Genomic DNA, 19,100 nt, shown 5'->3' with positions numbered 1-19,100 from the left:
TTTTCTAATATACCCTCTATTAACGAAAATCCTCAAATCCCCTAAAATAACCCGATTTCATTTTTAAACTCGTTCCATTATTTAACCCAACCCAACTAAATAATAACCCGATTTCATTTCCTTGAAAGAATTGGAAGGGAATAAAGGGATATTATGAGTTATTATTTAGTTGGGTCGGGTTAAATAATGGAGCAGGTTTAAAAAATGAATCGCATTATTTTGGGGATTTGAGTATTTCCGTTAAGAGATGGTATATTTGAAAACTTTAATGGCGAGAGGGGTATTTTTTACTCAAATTCGTAACGGAGGATATTTTTAGCTATTTTCCCAAAGTAAAAGGGTATTTTTGACCCTTTTTTCTACTTTAAAAGTTGTACAATCACTGATAAATTCTTAAACTTTTTAACTTAATAATTAATAATAAGAGTAAATCAAGTATAAAAAGATAAATTATCTTTTTATTTTTTTAACTGGATAAATAAAAATAGACGGGGAGTAAAATTTTGACACTTTTCAGTGCAATCAATGGAGAGCATTGGATTCCAAAGCATAATATGGAATGTCAGATCTAGCTCTCCAGGTTGGATAATGTACCATGTTTGCTTTCACTTTTGTCTGCTCAAATCAAACATTGACAAAGCTTTTCAAATCATACTTTTGAGGATGACCAATCAGTTCATTCCAGATGCCGCTTTTGTTAATTTTAACCAAAATCTTAATTTCAACCGTAAATTCAATAAACAGTTCATTAAAGATATGACTAGGGGTGTTAAACGGGCGGATTGAGCTAAAATTGGCCTAATAAAAATGAGCTGAGATAATAAATGAGTTGGGCTAACATTGGCCCAAAAGTTATTTGTCTTTGGCTTGGGTTGACAAATAAATGAATTAAAAATGGGTTGATTCGCTTGACCTCAACTTGATCCGATTTTTGAAAGATTCTATTTTCTAAAAGAATATTTTTTTGAAAAATATTTTCTAGAAATACATTTTTTGCAAAAAATATTTTCCTAAAAATTATTTTTATGGATTTTTCGTGGAAAATATTTTTTAAGAAAACAATTTTCGTGGTAAATATTTTTCGAGAAAAACATTTTTAGTGAAAAATATTTCCCTTCATATTGAACACACCACAAACTTATAAGATACATGATACAAGAAAAGTGTATATATTAAACAAATAAACTAAATCTCAAGCAATAAATCAAAATTTAAGTAAATCTTAAAAATGGGCTAGAATTGGGCTTGTATTGGGCTAAGTTGGAGATCACTTTAAAATAGGTTATGTTGGATTAGGCTGAAATCAGCCCAATATAAAATTATCTTGAGCCCAACTCATAAAAATTTAGGCGGGTCATCACCTCTTGGGCCAAATTTGACACCCCTAGATATGACTAATTAAGGGAAATCTACATGGTGTAGATAACATTAGGCCTTATTTATATCTAGTAGCTATACTTTAAATTAATTACATCCCATAACTAAAAGGTGTATATCAATTCTCGTACATAACTAAAACATTTTAAACACGGTTAAAATAAAAAACCAACCGCAACATAAGGCTTGTATTCATATTTTTCCCCTCATCAACCCATTTTCTCTCTCATTGTCTCTCAATCTCTTCCGATTTTTTCTCCATTATATCTATACACGATCCTCCACCGATTCCATTACCTAAATTCTTCTTCGCGCATTTCTAGGTAAGTTATTTAGGAGTTTTTTTTACAAATTTGTGTTTATTTTGTTAAATATATTCTTCCAATTATTTGATTTTACGCATTGTTAGGGTTTCCGCCATTGTTAGGGTTTCTCTACATGTTGCTTTGATTTTTTGGTGTAATGGCGGAGAAAAGCACTCCGTACGAGTTACTAGAGGTATACACAATTATGTGCACCATTATGATGATGGTCCATCTTTTTGATTTGTGTATCACTCAAAAATGATGAAGAAATTAGGCCTCTGTTGCTAGAATGGATGCGAGAGTAGTATTAAGAGCGCCATGACCGGTAAGTATGGAAACAATGGTAGATGAAGGTTCAAAATCTACCAAACGAAAAGATGTCATTGATTCATCGATATCTGAAGCATCCCTACCAAGTATTGAAAAGCGGAGAAAAGTTATCGATGGTTCTTCAGTTAGCAAGGGAAAAAATGTTGTTGAAGATGTTCCTTCAAAAGCAGGGGAGGTATTGTATTTATTTCATATTTATGAATACAATGTTTATTTGTTATTAGTTTTTAATTTTGATACACTTTGTGATTGCACATTTTAGTGTTGAATACAATATATATTGTTGTATGTATTCTATATTTAATACGTATATAGGTCTACTTGTGTATCTTGTATACATTTTTGTAGGAATTGAATACAATTTGTCATTTGTCTTGGTAAGTATTGAATACAATTTGTAGAATTGAATACATTGTAGAATTGAATACTATGTATACACAAAATGCAATGTATACATAACTCTGTTCGAGATACATTGTTTCTTTGGATACATTTAGAATGAATTTGTATTTTGTTGGTCGTAGTATAGTTAAATAGATACATTATTTTTCTTTCGGGATACAATTAGTGTATTTAAATTTGTCATTCTTTGCGCATAATGAGTTTTTGTGTTGTTGGGCGAATAATGCGAGTAAGTTTTTTCGAAAGATCCTCCTACTCATTCAAAGTGCACATGAGTTGTTACACCAATGTTGAAGTATTTAAAGATCTCAAGGACAAACTAGCGATAAAGCAAAAGACAAAATATTGGGAAACTTGCTTTGGTGTATTCACCAAAAATGCAACAACGTGATGTTCAAGCACAAATGTTGAGGTCTTGCGTGGTGAGAGAACTTATTGGAAGTACTCGATGCTTTTTTGATTGATATAAATGGTAATGAATTGCGGTTTTCTATTAGAGAATTTGCAATAATAGCTGGTTTGAAGTGTGTTGGTGATGAAGATGCTTTTTTAAAGTTAACATGAGGGTAAAATCAAGATTTTGGAGACATATTTTGGTGGTTCTAAGAAAATGCCTTCAAAGGCGATTTGATTGAATGCTTCACGGATAAAAATTGGGGCCTCGATGATGTTGATGCCGTTAAGATTGCCGTCCTCTATTTCATTCATACCTATATCTTGTCCGATGAGAAGAATGCGGTAAAAATCACGAGGCTACACTTTGATTTGGTAGGTCCGGAAGATACGTGGATTACCCGTAGGGTAAGAAAGCATTCAATGAGTTGATTAAGTATGACTCACAAGATGACTTCGAGAAAAAGTTTTATAGGCTATGGAATGCCACTTGCTATGCAAGTTTGGCTTTATGAGTGTTGTTCATTTGTTGACGCCACTCTTGCGTTAAGACGGCAACAACATTCCCCGAAATCTTTGAATTGGACGACCATTGAAAGTCAACCAAGCTTTAAGGACCGATGGACGGCATGTTTAAAGAAGATAACACCCGTAAAATCTTTGTACTCAACATTGTTATATAAGTTCCTTCATGTATTTAAATTTTTTCTTGTTTCTTTATTTTATATTTTGATAAATGCATTATATTTTCTTCTTGTAATCATAAATATGGAACTACTGTTTTTAATATTTATTTTGATACAATGCAGTCAAAGACACAGTGTATCAACTTTATACTTCACTGTAGTCTATGTTGCATTTTCTTGATGTATTCATAAATCGATTTACCATATTCTTGGATACAATGTCATTTTGACTATAGTATATACTTGATACATTGTTTTGCGATATTATTTGATACAATGCGTATCAAAGACACAAATTGTATCAACTTTATATTTCTCGTAGTATATGTTGCTTTTTCTTGTTGTATTCATAAATTTAACGTACAATTCTTGTATACATCGGCATTTTTCGTAGCATATAATTCATACACCGTATACTTGACTACTTATATGTTGTATTTTGATACAAGTTCCAAGCGTATTAAAATGTTGATTAGGAAATGCGTATTTTTGCCAACATAGTCCATGACGCAACAATGAGCTTGCTTGTCTTCAATTGCCCCCACTTGTCAATGGTGTGCAGAAAGTACCTTTGTCTCGTCCCGATGATGATGATTTTGCTTCACACCACCCCCGTAACGACACACATCAAAAGGGGAGTTGTTCAATCGAATCTCCACCGTCTAAGAAACGAGGGCAGATGTCCTGTCAGACCCCATCATCAAAGAAACAGAGTCCGCAACCCGAAACAATTCCAATTTTCAACATTGCTCCCGTAGGAAGACGCCTATTGTACAACAACAAAGTCGGCTTCTCCAATTGGGAATGAACAAGTGCATGTAAATACCCATTCGTCCGATTCCCGACATCCGCCAAACAAGACGAGTTATGGTGTCTCATGAGGCAAGAAATTGATGAATTTAAGAAGTCGTGAGTGTAATTTATAGCTTTTAGTTGAAGGATGAGTTCAAGGAGTTAATGTGTCTCTCCTATATTTGATTTTCTTCAATATTTTTAGGTGAAGGATAGGTTCATGTTCTCCACAAATTGATCAATGACAACTTGACAACGATTCTTCAAGCTATCACAATTAAAGGGAATAAGGATCAAAAGGTAAAACAAAAACAATTTGAATATTTTCAATTGAAATAATCTTTACATAAATGATCTTTTTTTCTTTAAGGGCACGCTTTAGAATCTACATTTGACAACATGATAATGGAATACACAATAAATTACCGATACAAACGAGAGTTATACGGCTCATTTTCCAACACGGTATCCGATGAGTTGCACATCGTATCAATCTATTTCGTATTCAAAATACTTGGTCAATATCTTTTTTTACGTATCCAAAATACTTGACTATATCCAAAATACTTGGCTCGTATCCAAACATGTATGCATGTTTTCAATTATATTCAGACTTTCATTTTTATGATACAGTTAAGTGATTGCATTCATATTTTAACATATTGTATTCATAAACATAACATTGTACTTATGTTTAAACTTATCTTCATACTTCCATTTTTTATGATCTGATTAAGTGATTGTATTCATATTTATCGATCGTATTCATAAATATAAACGACTGTATTCATATCTCAGTTCAGTATACAGATACTTGAAAGTCTTATATACACATCTGAGCAGGTTGTGTAATGCTTGTTCATTACTAAATTTATTGATTTTTGCCTTTCCATTTTAGGGCCTAGTGGGAGATGTTGGTGTGAACGAGGTTAATTCTCGACTGTGATACATTAGGGATTGACATGGAAATTCAGGGACCAGGTGACATTTTGGGAGATTATGTCGAACCAGAGGTACTACATTTAATAGTTTATTCAACTCTTCGTTGAAATTTTGTTATATGATAAATACATTTCAGATTACGATTAAAATTTGTCATATGTTTGTTTATAGCCTTTTGGATCACAAATCCCTATCAAGGCATTTGATGTTATCGTTGTTACTCCTTTGCCATACACATCAATGAAGGAAGCAACATATTAGTTCATAATAATATTGTGCAAGGTGTATCTTCTTCTTCATTTTGTGCGATGCGATGATTCTAATCAAGCGACGCCACACAATGTCGTTGTTGAAGTTTGATGGTATTCGTATTTGGTAAGGAACCGGAGCTCATCCTCCCATTATGGTGGCGGATGGTCCTTCCAACACGGAAATACTATAACAAAAATTGTCATGACTTTGCGTAAAAGAGGCGTCCTGGACCTTTGCAAATGTCTCCTTACATGACAAATTTTAGGTCACTTCGGGTAAGCATTATGACTTTTTATTTTTTTATTTTTTAGATTGTATTCCACTCGCTTGTAGTTAATGTGATTAAAGATTGTATTCAACTCGTTCGTATTCAACAGGTAGTTCGATTAAGTTGACAGAGATATTTGACAAAAAAACACCCATTTGATAATAATTGCATCACGGGGCGATTGATGCCAAGTTCGTTCGATGAATTCTCAAAATGGGTAAAAGAGGGGGTCGCTTGTTAGGCATAATAGCGGTAAAGTTAGTTGATCTATCGTATGTACTTGTTGTATAGACATAGTTTCAATAATGTTTTGATATATATTTTGTGTGTATTTTATAGAAAGAACAAAGAGGACCACCACAAAAAGGGTAAGGCAACACCGGCCAACATCCATGGATTGTGGTATTAAGAAAATCGCCGACAAAATTGGTTCTACCTTTTATCAATGAAGGGTCGTATGTGGAATGACGAGGTGTGATTTACCTTCTTTTTTCACATACATTATATTGCTTTTGTGATTTAAATATTAAATGTTTTTGTTCGTTTTTATTGCAAAAAGCATCTTGATGTCATGTTTTACTACTTCCTTTGTAAAAAAAGCCAAATATGATACAAATAGCACATACAAGTTTACCACTGAGATCGTGTTTTCAATACCAAAATTGATGCTATTCACAAAGGCTATGCTGACGGATGTTGCCATAAGTGTTGGAAAACAAGAAGATGTTTTATGTGAATACGTTAAAGGCCACGGCGTTACATTATCGCTTGTCCCGTGGCATTTGGTTGACTATGTATTCATCCCAGTCAACATTAAAGAAAAAAACCATTGGTCGTTGGCGTCCTTTCATTCCTTGATGACGTCTATATATATATGACTCGTACCGAGCGACCGTCGTCATGATGCAAATCGTTAGATCGAAATAGACAAAACTCGCCAATCTATTGCCCTTGTATTTACATTTAACAGTACTTCTACCAGTCCAAGCCAGGAGTTGATTGGAATTATAACCCTGCGTACAAAGACAAAGCACTGCACGACAAATTTGACGTCGTGTTTGTGACAATTTGCCACGTTATAGTCCTGGAAGCATGTACGTCAAATTTTGGATTTTTAAACGATATATATGAGGATAATACATCATTTAAATACAATTTTTGTTTCTTTCTTTCGTGCGTGGATTGTGGAATGTAACATGTTCTTTGCATACGCGGAGTATTTGAGTCAAGAGAAGGTATTCCACATGGAGACCTTGATGCGAATTACTTCGTACGAGATATGGTGCTCTTTTGTGGGATTACGCTAAAAGGAAGATGGAAGCAAATGCCGAAAGCGATAACGAGGCACCTCCGGCCAGGTTAGACCAAAGATAGATTTTGATCAAGTTGAAAAAATCACGCTTAATTAGTTTGTAGTTGTGTGGTTCAAATTGAGATTATGATGTTTCTAGGGAAAACATTATCTTTATGTTTTTGTAAGGAGTTTTTCTTTGTCAAAATGGCGAGTTGTTAGTATGAATTCACAATATACGCTTTATTTTTTTGATGAATACAATTAAATGTTCTTACATTGTTGAGTTAATCATTATGGGATGCCATTGTTTTACATTTGTCGATTCAATCATTGGCCATTTGTCGTATATAGAGATGTTAAAATAATAATCAAAGATAATACGAGTTGTACTTAGAATTGTTACTTTGATGGAATTAGTTTTTTTACATTGTTGAGTTATTCACTTATGGGATGCCATCATTTACGTTTTTGTTAAAATTTGGTATTCGTATCAGATATTTGAATGTATACAGAATTAACTTTTTTAAACTTGAATACATATCTGTATTCAGAAATATAACACTAATGTATACATAATTAAAACATAACTGTATATCAGCCAGAATGCATACAGTTATTCTCTATCTCTGATTACTTGTCTCTGAATTCTGAATTTGATGAACTGAACATGATGCAATTGGTTTCTGATTTTGGAAACAGACACATACATAAAATACAAAGTATACCGGTCACGTATACATCCAATATAATACAGCGGAAATATTGCAAGTTATTCATAGAGAGTTCCTTTATTTTCAATGGGCGCAGTCAAAATTTTAAAAAAAATTCGCAAGGCAAGTTTAAATTTCGCTTACGCCCCAACGGCATACACTTGTGAGGAATTATTAAGAGTTATACGGACTGCATACTTATGCCTTAGTGGGCGTACTTCATATAAGATGCCGGGTCCGCATAACTTTGATAATTCATTCAAAAGTTTATGCCGATCCCAGATAAAAGTTTGCCCATTAAAAGTATGCCCCCACCGGCATAACTTTGTGAAGGAATTACCAAAGTTATGCCGACCGCATACTTATGCCTTATGGGCGTACTTGGCATAAGATGCCGGTCAGCATAACTTTGATAATTCTTCACAAAGTTATGCCGGATCCGGCATAAAAGTTTGCCCATTAAAAGTATGCCCCCACCGGCATAACTTTGTGAAGGAATTATCAAAGTTATGCCGGACCCGGCATAACTTTGATATCAACAAAAAAGAACAGAATCATTCATCAAAAACCAGCTAATAAGAACAGCAAATATCATGACGCTTTAAAGTCGACGTGGTTCAATATAGAAACCAGAAAAACAGAACAAATTACTAAGAAAACAACAACTACTTTCTTTTTAGGCTCATTCCCGCAAGAAATACTATCGTGTCCTCGTACGTCCACATCTACCGCACGAGTTTGTACGTGTATTTGAAAACCATTCAGATAAAGACTTATCACGCTTCTTTTTGGCCTTGGCGGTCTTTTGTACCTCGGTGGCAACACTACTTCTTCTGAAATGTATACAGGGACATTCCACTCACTCTGATCCGGTAACGGATAAATTGGGACATCATAAGTCTTCATCACATTTTCTGGTTTGTACAAGTTTGAGCAGTAGCTGTCGACAGTGAGATTTTTCATCTTAAGAACAGCCCAAGCATGGGGGCAGGGCATCTCATCGACTTGGAACATTTTGCAACTGCAAGTTTTCTTTTCAATACACACAATGAAACTCCTCCCTTCATCAATTACGGTGTGTAAGTATTCGTTGATGGAATTACCTATGCAACAATATACAAACAGATTCACATCAAGTTTTTATTACAAACATAATACGCCATGTCAATATATAATTTTTTTGTAAGAAATATACTTATGTATAAGAATCGTAAAGATGAAATATAAGCAATTGAAAAAAATACGTATACAGATGCACGAAAACAAACCTTCATGCGCGTAGATTTATGCTCATTAATGGTCACAATTCTTGAAATTTTTTCCCAAGCGTTGTGAATGTATACGAACCATTTTGTCGGTTTGTGCAATTCCATCGTCCATACATCAACCTAACTTCCTCCAGAAAATCATATATTGGTAATTCTCTAGCAGATACGAGTGCTGCATTAATGGACTCAGCAATATTTGATGTTAATGTCCATGCTCGGTTAACTGGACAATAAAGCCTAGCCCACTTTGCCCTTCCCACTGAATCCAAGTACTCCTTCACCCGAATATCCTCTTTCTCAACTTTTCCCATTAGCATATCAAAGTCATTCTGTGTGTATGCTTTTGCCATTTTATAGTATACACCACTCAACACTTCATGACTCTTCCTATAGTTATTATAAACATTTTTCCAAAGATGCCATATGCATGCTAAATGCGGAATAGTAGGATAAATTCTAGCAAATGTTCTTGATGATGCTTTCATGTCTATCGATACAATACACATGTTATCCCTTACCCCATATGCTTCCTTGAACCGTTGAAAGAACCATGACCAAGACTTATCGTTCTCGTAATCGATCACGCCATATGCTAGAGGCAGTATATTACCTACAAATTCAATTGAGAAAAGCAAAAGGTTACTGATTTTTACTCCACTGTATTCATTGTATGCAAAAAACAATACATTTGTATACGAATTACTCGCACCATCCAAAGTGCTCGCCGAAAAACAAAGGTGCCATTGTATTCTTGTTTTAGGTGGCTCCCGTCTACAACCACTATTGGTCGACAATAGTCGAACCCTTTATAAAGGCATATAATGCTATAAATGTATATAAGAACTCATTTTCGGGGATTTTTGCATTCTTATATGAGAACCGGATACGTTTTATCCAAGATGTATACATATCCAGGTAACTTCTTGTAAGAATCATCGGCTCTCCCTCAACTCGATCATAGCCTTTTCTTTAGCACGATAAGCCTTCATGTAATTCACATCCACACCAATTTCATTTTTCACATCATCTACTATATCCTTTGGCGTATACTTCCTCTTGTGATTTGTTAACTTTGGTTTAATAATGCCTCGCTATAAAACCACTACTTGCTTGAATACAAGAATACACCTTATCCTTTAATGGACATGTATGTTTGTCCACAAACTCTCTAACTTTGAACATTGCATTTGTTAATGCTTGAAGCTTTCATTTTCCAATCACATTGTTCGATATACATACAATGGTGTAGCCGCAAATCCGCAATTGTATACTTATACATTCGATTCTGCCGACACATATCAAATCATTAAGCAAAAAATTGAATACAATTTCATATACCAATTTAAACTAGATAGTCGTATATATGTAAGAAATATCAACTTGTTAAATACACATCACTTAATGAAAAAATATACAATTTTATTGTTATATACAAATAAATAATAAACGCTTAACAATCATACCTTATAGAATTTGATCTCTCTCGTATTTTAGAATCGAAACCTATTGTCAATTGCATATTTTTTCATCACGGCCTTCAAAGTATCCTTGTCATTGTATACCCGATTTACCATGATCTCCTTGTGATTATGATTTGAAATGATCAAATCATTATACACAACTATTTGCCGACCGAAGTTGACGATGCCATTTCGTCGCATCATCCGTATTCATAACTTGTAATTGGCGATTGTATTCTAATTGCGGTATGTCACCTTCAACTACACTTTCACTAGACACATTGTATTCACTCAACTTATCAATTGTGGTAATACACAAAGGATACATCCCAAACTCGCCTACTATCTTTTTTCGCTCAACATACACCCCGACACTCATGTCGTCGTGTATTTCAAGCGGCATAGAATCACCTTCGATCATGTATTTGATATTAATTGTTTTGTTACTTGTATCTATTCCTACCGTTTCGCTATTACATCAACTACATTCTCATACGAGGCATAATCTTTGAAAACTATTGCATCGATTGTGTAATTCACAAAACGATTCTCATCGTTCCAAATCCCGAATGTCGAATTACTGCCGGTATGGTAGACATTTTTTTTGGAATTCAAGAATGCTAATGATTATCAACAACTTCAATGCAAAACTACTCGTTGTATCATGAACATCAATCGAACTATTATTTACCTTCGAAATTCGTAATTAGTCCAAAGAATTTCTCGTATAGAACAACTCCAAAAAACCGTAGAAACTCATACGAACAAAAGCAGATTCGATTGCGATAATCTAAATTAAAATCGCAATTGATTTTTGAGATCGTATTCGAACGTATTCTAGATGTTTGAATTGAATTTACCGTTAGAGGTTAAGCTCGTTTTTTCCGTTTTTGAATATTATTTTTTGAATTTGAATTTGAGTAATTGTAATCGTAAAAGAATCGTGTGATATTTTGGAAGCCGTGTCATCGAGAGTGATTCTAGGAAGATTTTACTTAGTTTGCCTTGTTTAGGAGATTTCATCCCACGATTTTAGCAAAATTTAATAATCCGTATTCATGAATACGGTGGACACTTAATAACGAATACAACATGAAACAAGCGCTTAGTTTAGCTATATGTTTGCCACGAAAAGTAAATAGCTAAACTGTAGCTATGCGGAAAAAAAAACCCCCAAATAGTAGTCATTTATGAAATTTTCCCACTAATTAATGTACTCAGTGTAAAACTTCTCTTACCTTCTCCTCCTCTTTTAGCACACAAGAAAGGAAGTGAATGCATAAACAATACTTTAATTTCAACCCTAAATCCAATAATTTATTGGGAAAAGGTTCAAAAATACCCCTCTAATTTGGAAAAGGGGCTAAAAATATCCTCCATTACAAATTTGGATAAAAAATGCCCATCCCGTCATTAAAGTTTTTGAATATACCTCTGTCTTAACAGAAATTTCCAAAATAACCCGATTTTATTTTTAAAGCCGCTCCATTAAATCCGACCCAACTAAATAAAAAACCCATATGGGTTACCTGCTCCTGTGTCTAGTGGCTCCAGATGTAGGACTCGGGAACAAGTTGGTAGCATATGAGTTTTTTATGTAGTTGGTCGGGTTTAAATCGAGCGGGTTTAAAAATGAAATCGGGTTATTTTGAGGGATTTGAAAATTTCCGTTAAGATAGGGTATATTCGAAAACATGACGAGAGGGATATTTTTAATTCAAATTTCTAACGGAGGATAATTTTAGCCCAAAATAGATGGGCATTTTTTATCCTTTTCCCTAATTTATTTATGTACCAAGGAGAACTTCTTTTATCATAGAGAGGAGGAGCATTGCCCATTGGTGGAGCACAGTTTGGGATTTATTTCTAGGAAAGGCAATCGCACAAAAATCCAAAAATATTTTAAACTTAATTCAACCCAATTCAATGAAGAGTAATTAAAACTTTACTACTCCCTTCATTCAATAATGAGTAACTTCTTAGGCTTTTCATTTTATTTCAAAATAAGTGGTGCTTTCGAATTTCAAGAAGCAAATGATCTTCTTCTTCCAATATGACCCTTATTTACATAATCAAGTATCATTAAATTTTTCTTTTTTCTAGGCATTTACTTAAGGGTAAGTTAGTAAAAACACTCCTAATTTTCTTGGAGTAAACACTTTCTTAAGGGGTGTGCATAAGCCTAAAAAGTCACTTATTATGGAATGGAGGGAGTATATTGTTCTCAAGTTCAAACTCAGGAAAATGGGTCTCTACTGTAAGAGTCTGTTTAAGTTGGGATTTCTAATTAACTTATAATTTTTGGCATATTTTGATTTAAAAATAAATGCTTAAAAGCCCTTTTTTTATCTTATCCAAAACGCTGTAAAAGTACTTAAAAGTTATTCTGGCTTAAAAACACCTAAAATAAGTCAAATCAAACTGGCTCTAAGTTATAGCTTTATTTTAAATACTTCAAAAATGCTGAATATATTTTAAACACCAGCACTACAAAGGGTGATTTGCACTTTTGTTCCTATTTTGTGCTATTCTTTAATTTTGCCCCTTAATGAAAACAACTTTTTCGCGGGACATAAGGTTATATTTTCGCATCATAATATTCCACGAGTTACATCCCGCGCCCTTAAAGAACTTATGCCCCGCATGGATAAGTTCAATTTTGAAAGGAAAAAAAATTAAATACCAGTTCGTTTGAAAGCAAAAATTAAAGACCGACCCATTTGAAGCACAAACCGTGCAATTTCTTCCACTACAATGGCTACTGGTACACTTAGCCCCAAGGAAATGGATTAATTCAAAGCTCATGCTTCAAGGCATGGACAGAAAAAATTTCAAAGGATATAACCAATTGATAGACTATGTAAATATTCATTAGAAGATTTTGTAGTCTACTATTTTAGGTTAGCATATTTTGTATATTGTGTAATCTCCTATTTTAGGTTAGAATATTATTCTCCTATTTTGTATATAAACCAATTCAAGTAATGAAAGGAGACAAGGAAAATATTTCTTACATGGTATCAGAATAGGGTTTCTTTCTTCTTCCTCCTTCCGCTACGCCCTAACTCCCTATTTTTTGTTTTCCTTCCTAAGCCGTCGCCCCCCCTTCCTTTTTTTTCCCATGACCGACGCACCAACCACCCCGGCTAAGCCCACGTTCCACCCGGCCCTCGCGGTCTCCAATATCAAGAATCACATCTCTGTTACTCTTGAGATGGAAAACTCACAATATGGTACATGGGCCGAGCTTTTCAAAATTCATGCTCGTTCTCAGTGGTCCTTCATCACATCATTCCTCCACCTACGGGTAAGGAGAAGCCGGCTCCCAAAACTGATGAGGAAATTGACTTATGGACCACCATTGACGCCACCGTGCTTCAATGGATTTATTCGACGATTTCGAATGATCTGTTAAACACTATCTTCGAACCGGATGCTACTGCCATGGAGGCTTGGGACCGCTTACGTGATATCTTCCAAGATCATCAAACTTCTCGTGCGGTGACTCTTGAACAAGAATTCACGACGACTCGTATGGAGGATTTTCCCAATGCCTCCGCCTATTGTCAACGTCTCAAGAGCCTTGCCGATCAACTGAAAACGTGGGGGCTCTCGCGTGACGAATAGCCGCCTTGTCCTTCAACTGGTCTCGGGTCTCACTGATGCATACAAAGGGGTTGGGACACAAATTCGCCATGCAAAGCCGCTCCCACCATTCACTGAGGCTCGGTCTTCTCTTGTTTTGGAAGAATGTGAACTTGCGGCCATGGTTTCTCACGGTCCGGCCTCGCTATGGTGGCCTCGGCCGACGACACGCCACTCCCCCTCCGATAACTCAAGCTCACGCCGAGGGAAATCAAAAAATTCCCGCGGCCAAAATCTCCGGAACCGGCAAGAAGGGGCTCGGCCGCGGCTCGGTAGCGGCAAAATCACCGTGGCCTCGGCACCCCGCCCGGCGTCGACGGTCGCCACAGCGAGCGGACCACCCAGCGGGCGGTCGGCCAGCAGCTTGGAACCGGCGTGGGTCCCCCGCCCCGCCGGGGCGCCCTCCTCCTCCCCGCCCGTACCCGACGCCCTCTTGGACTCGCCCCGCCGCCGCCCGCCACGGCGGCCCAGGTATTTGGGGTCCCCTCCTCCGGCTCGGCCAGCCTCTACACGGCGGCGTGGCTTCTCCCGGTCGTATGTTCCAACCGACATCGAGTCCGCAATGCACACCATGACCTTGAACCCGCCCCCGACCAAAATTGGTACATGTACACCGAGCCACTTCTCATATGACATCCTCGACGGTAATCTCTCGTCTTATTTTAATTTGAGCAATCAAAATAATGGTATTATTGTGGGAAATGGTCATTCAATTCCAATTCGTGGTTGTGGTCACACTAGTTTGCCTCCCCCGAACCCCCCTTTATCCTTACGAAATGTCTTACATGCTCCTAAACTCATTAAAAATTTAATCTCAAATCCGGAAGTTTACTACCGATAATTCTATGTCTCGTTGATTTTGATCCATATGGGTTTTCGTGAAGGATTTTCGTATGGGGATGCCACTAATGCGTGTGTGATAGTCGGGGAGATCTTTATCCGGCTACCACCATCAAATATCCAACCACCACTCCATCAAACTTTGCGGCGTTGTCTTCTCCTTTTTGGCATGCTCGCTTGGGTCATCCGGGAAATTCTATCTTAGATTGTCTTAGGGTTCGTAAAAGCATTGAATGTAATAAATCTAGTATTTCTAGTATTTGTCGTTCTTGTGTTCTTGGTAAACACATTAGGTTGCCGTTTGATTCATCTATTTCCGAAACTTTGATGCCATTTGATATTATTCATAGTGATTTGTGGACCTCTCCGTGTTAAGTTCATTGGGTCATCGATATTATGTTCGTTTATGGATGATTTTTCGAAATTTTTATGGACTTTTCCGTTGGCTAAGAAATCCGATGTGTATCCGAAATTCTTAGCTTTGAAAACCCACATTTACACTCAATTTGAACGTCATATTAAAAATGTCCAATGTGATAATGAGAGGGAATATGATAATGATCACTTCGGGAAATTTTGTGAGTCTAATGGGATGTTATTTCGTCTTTCTTGTCCACATACGTCTTCACAAAATGGGAAAGCCGAAAGAAAAATCCGTTCTATCAATAATATCACTCGGACTCTTCTTGCACATGCTTCTCTCCCCCCTTCGTTCTGGCATCACGCCTTACAAATGGCAACATATCTTCTTAATATTTTACCAAGTAAATTATTAGGTAACGTTTCTCCTCTTCAAGTGCTCTACCAATGAACGCCATCTTACTCTCATCTTCGGGTTTTTGAATGTTTATGCTATCCCCTCTTTCCTTCTCCAACTATCCACAAATTGCAAGCCGTGTCTACACCGTATGTCTTTTCGGGGGTATCCGCGAATCATAGAGGGTATAAGTGTTATGATTTATCGTCCCATAAAATCATTATTTCTCGTCACGTGATTTTTGATGAGAATGTCTTCCTTTTCCAAATTACATTCTCCCACTTCTATTACTTATGAGTTTTTGGACGATGGCATTTCTCCATTGTGGTTGCATCACTTGACTTCTCCTACCCCTCCCCCCCCCCACCGTGACCCGGCCCCGCCGCCCGCCCTCCCTCCCGCCGGGCCGTCGCGCCCGCCCACTCCCACCTACAGCCTGGGCCACTGCCCATATCCCCTCCGCTAGCAGTCCCCTCCCACCGTCACCCCAGCCTTCCCCTTCTCCCAATCCATCCCGAATGGTGACCCGGAGTCAGCATGGTATTTTTAAGCCAAAAAGCCTTTTTAACTTAAATACCATGGTTACGAAATCCCCTCTTCCTCGTAACCCTTTGACCGCCCTTCGCGACCCGAATTGGAAAATGGCTATGAATGATGAATTTGATGCTCTTATTAAAAATAAGACGTGGGAGTTGGTGCCCCGTCCAGCTAATGTGAATGTTATTCGTTCTATATGAATTTTCACTCATAAAGAAAAATTTAATGGTGACTTTGAGAGGCATAAAGCCCGTCTTATAGGTGATGGTAAGACTCAACAGGTTGGCATTGATTGTGGTGAGACCTTCAAATCCGGGGTCAAGCCGGCTACGATCCGTACGTTCTCGCCTTTTCCCTATCAAAACGGTGGCCTATTCATCGGCTTGATGTCAAGAATGCTTTCTTACACGGTGAGCTCCAGAAATGTTGTATATGCATCAACCTCTCGGGTTTCGAGATCCCACTCATCCGGATTATGTATGTTTACTCCGTAAGTCCTTATATGGGCTTAAGCAGGCCCCAAGAGCACGGTACAGCGTTTTGCGTATTATGTCTCTTCTCTTGGTTTTTCAAACAAAGAGATCCGACAATTCTTTGTTCATCTACAAAAGGGGTCCGAGATGGCATATTTGCTACTTTATGTTGATGATATTATTCTTACCGGCTTCCTCGTATCTCTCTCCGATGCTCCATTATGGCTCTTCTTGCCTCGGAATTTGCTATGAAGGATCTCGGGGTCCTTTGAATTATTTCCTTGGCATTCATGTCACTCGACATAAGGATGGGTCGTTTCGTCGCAACGCAAGTATGCCACGGAAATCATTGATAGAGCTGGGATGTCTTCGTGTAAGGCTACTTCTACTCCGGTTGATACTAAACCGAAGGTGTCATACCCTATTTTAACCGGGTCAAAATAGTTTATAACATCCCGGTAATTCCGGGGTTAATTAAAGTTAAGAGTCGCCACCTAATTATTTATGGTGAATTAGGGCACCTAAGGTAATTAAAGTTATTATCTAAAGTTAATTTTATGTTAAAGTCTACGAAACCAAAATTCTAGGTAAGGGTTCAACTAACCTAGAGGAAGGTGTTAGGCATCCTCTAAGTTCCATTAACAATGGTTAATCCGACCGGACTTAAATCTAATTAGGCTAAGGATGTAAATATGTCATTTTGATATTTAAGAAATAATTGATACGTATAGCCAAGATTATAGATAGATATATAAGAATGCTATTTAAAACAGGGTTAGTAGGAAAATAATAATCGGTATAAAATAGCTTAGTTAATAAACTGAGAAAGTGCAGGATGTATAACGTTTTATAAATACTTGAAGAAAATAAATTATATGGACTAACAAATTAGAAGAATCGTTGTAAGATTGATGATAAAGTTTTAAAGAGATAGTAAATCAGAAAAAACGTTAATATGCTTCAAATTAACTTAGAAAGGGCTAACTAACTTTGAAATAGTCAACGACTCAAAGGTAAAAAAAGGGTAAGAGTCCGAAAAGGAGATTACTTCGGATATAAACGTTAAGCTTGTGTTTTATAAAATCTAAAAAGGAGAATAGGATTAATGTGTTAGTTCAAACTCCCAAACTTAAAATATGTAGAAAATTTTGATAAGCAAAAGGAACATCCCTAATAAAAAAACTTGATTACCGATGTAAACAAAGTGAGAGCTTATAGACCACTAGAGCAAAATATTTTCTAGCAAAGTAGATTTGACCGGTATAAACTTAGTAGACGTGACGTGAGTATATCTTAGCACCGCTAATGTATTTAAGCCAACTAACAAAATGAAAAATCCTATAAGATCAAAAACTACCCCGTTGTTTAACTAAAGTAGCTTAAACAAATAAAATAGAAGACGAGCGATAGTCACATAATTCAGCGAATGATATCATCAAAGCAAACATAATGCGTTTAGCGATTGAAGGAATATTGAGGAACATTCGCCATCTTCCTCGCCCCTCTTTTCAGCTTTCGGTTCATATGAGAGCGCAAGGATACTAGATGAAAGGAAATGAGGAGGAGACGCGGACCCTCACTTAATGATGATGTCGTCGAGTCTCACTTGGAGACTCTTTGGCTCCACAAGACATGCAAAAAGAAGGAGAAATAAAAAAGATCGAAGCGATAACCTCAACCAATGATACACGAGGGCTGAAATAATATAAAAACTTGCAAATCTAAATCTGGGCCACCATGTTGCATAGTAAAAGGATAAAGATCAATTCATGCAACTTTTCAAAATTGAAACCCAAAAAGATAAAGAAAAATAGCATGCCGTACTTGATAGGAAAGTATTTCTTCTAAAGAAAAAGAAACTCGATCTTAAGTATCAAACGACGAACATCCCAAAGGCATGTTTTAAAGTGGATTTATTCGAAGTGCGGCGAGAGATTGACTCGATAATGTAGTAGCAAATGTGATAGAAATAACGTAATCAATCATGTTATGCCTAAATCGTATAACTAGGCGAGCAAATGCGGTATGCCTACATTCGACCGATCAATCACGATACACATTAACTAGAAATAGGTATAAACCAAAGAACAAAATAGTCAATCAGCGGGGAAGCCGACCATATTAACACGTTGAGCGATTCGAATCATGTGAACAACGGGCATTGTGTGTGATCAAATAAACCGGGACTTCATAATTTCGGACAAGATACGTGGCGGAAATTAAGATTTGAGCGCCCAACACAAGACGATTCGTTCTAATTCTTGTGAAATTAAAATAAAACTTTAAGCTTTAGCATTGATCCATACTTAAACAAGAGAAAAGAAACGATTGCTTCAAATTTACGTACATTGAAACTCAATTTCCTAGGC

Source organism: Lycium ferocissimum, chromosome 8 (genome assembly GCF_029784015.1).
Source record: "Lycium ferocissimum isolate CSIRO_LF1 chromosome 8, AGI_CSIRO_Lferr_CH_V1, whole genome shotgun sequence".
In the NCBI taxonomy this organism is placed as follows: Eukaryota; Viridiplantae; Streptophyta; class Magnoliopsida; order Solanales; family Solanaceae; genus Lycium; species Lycium ferocissimum.
This window is presented reverse-complemented; position numbering follows the sequence as displayed.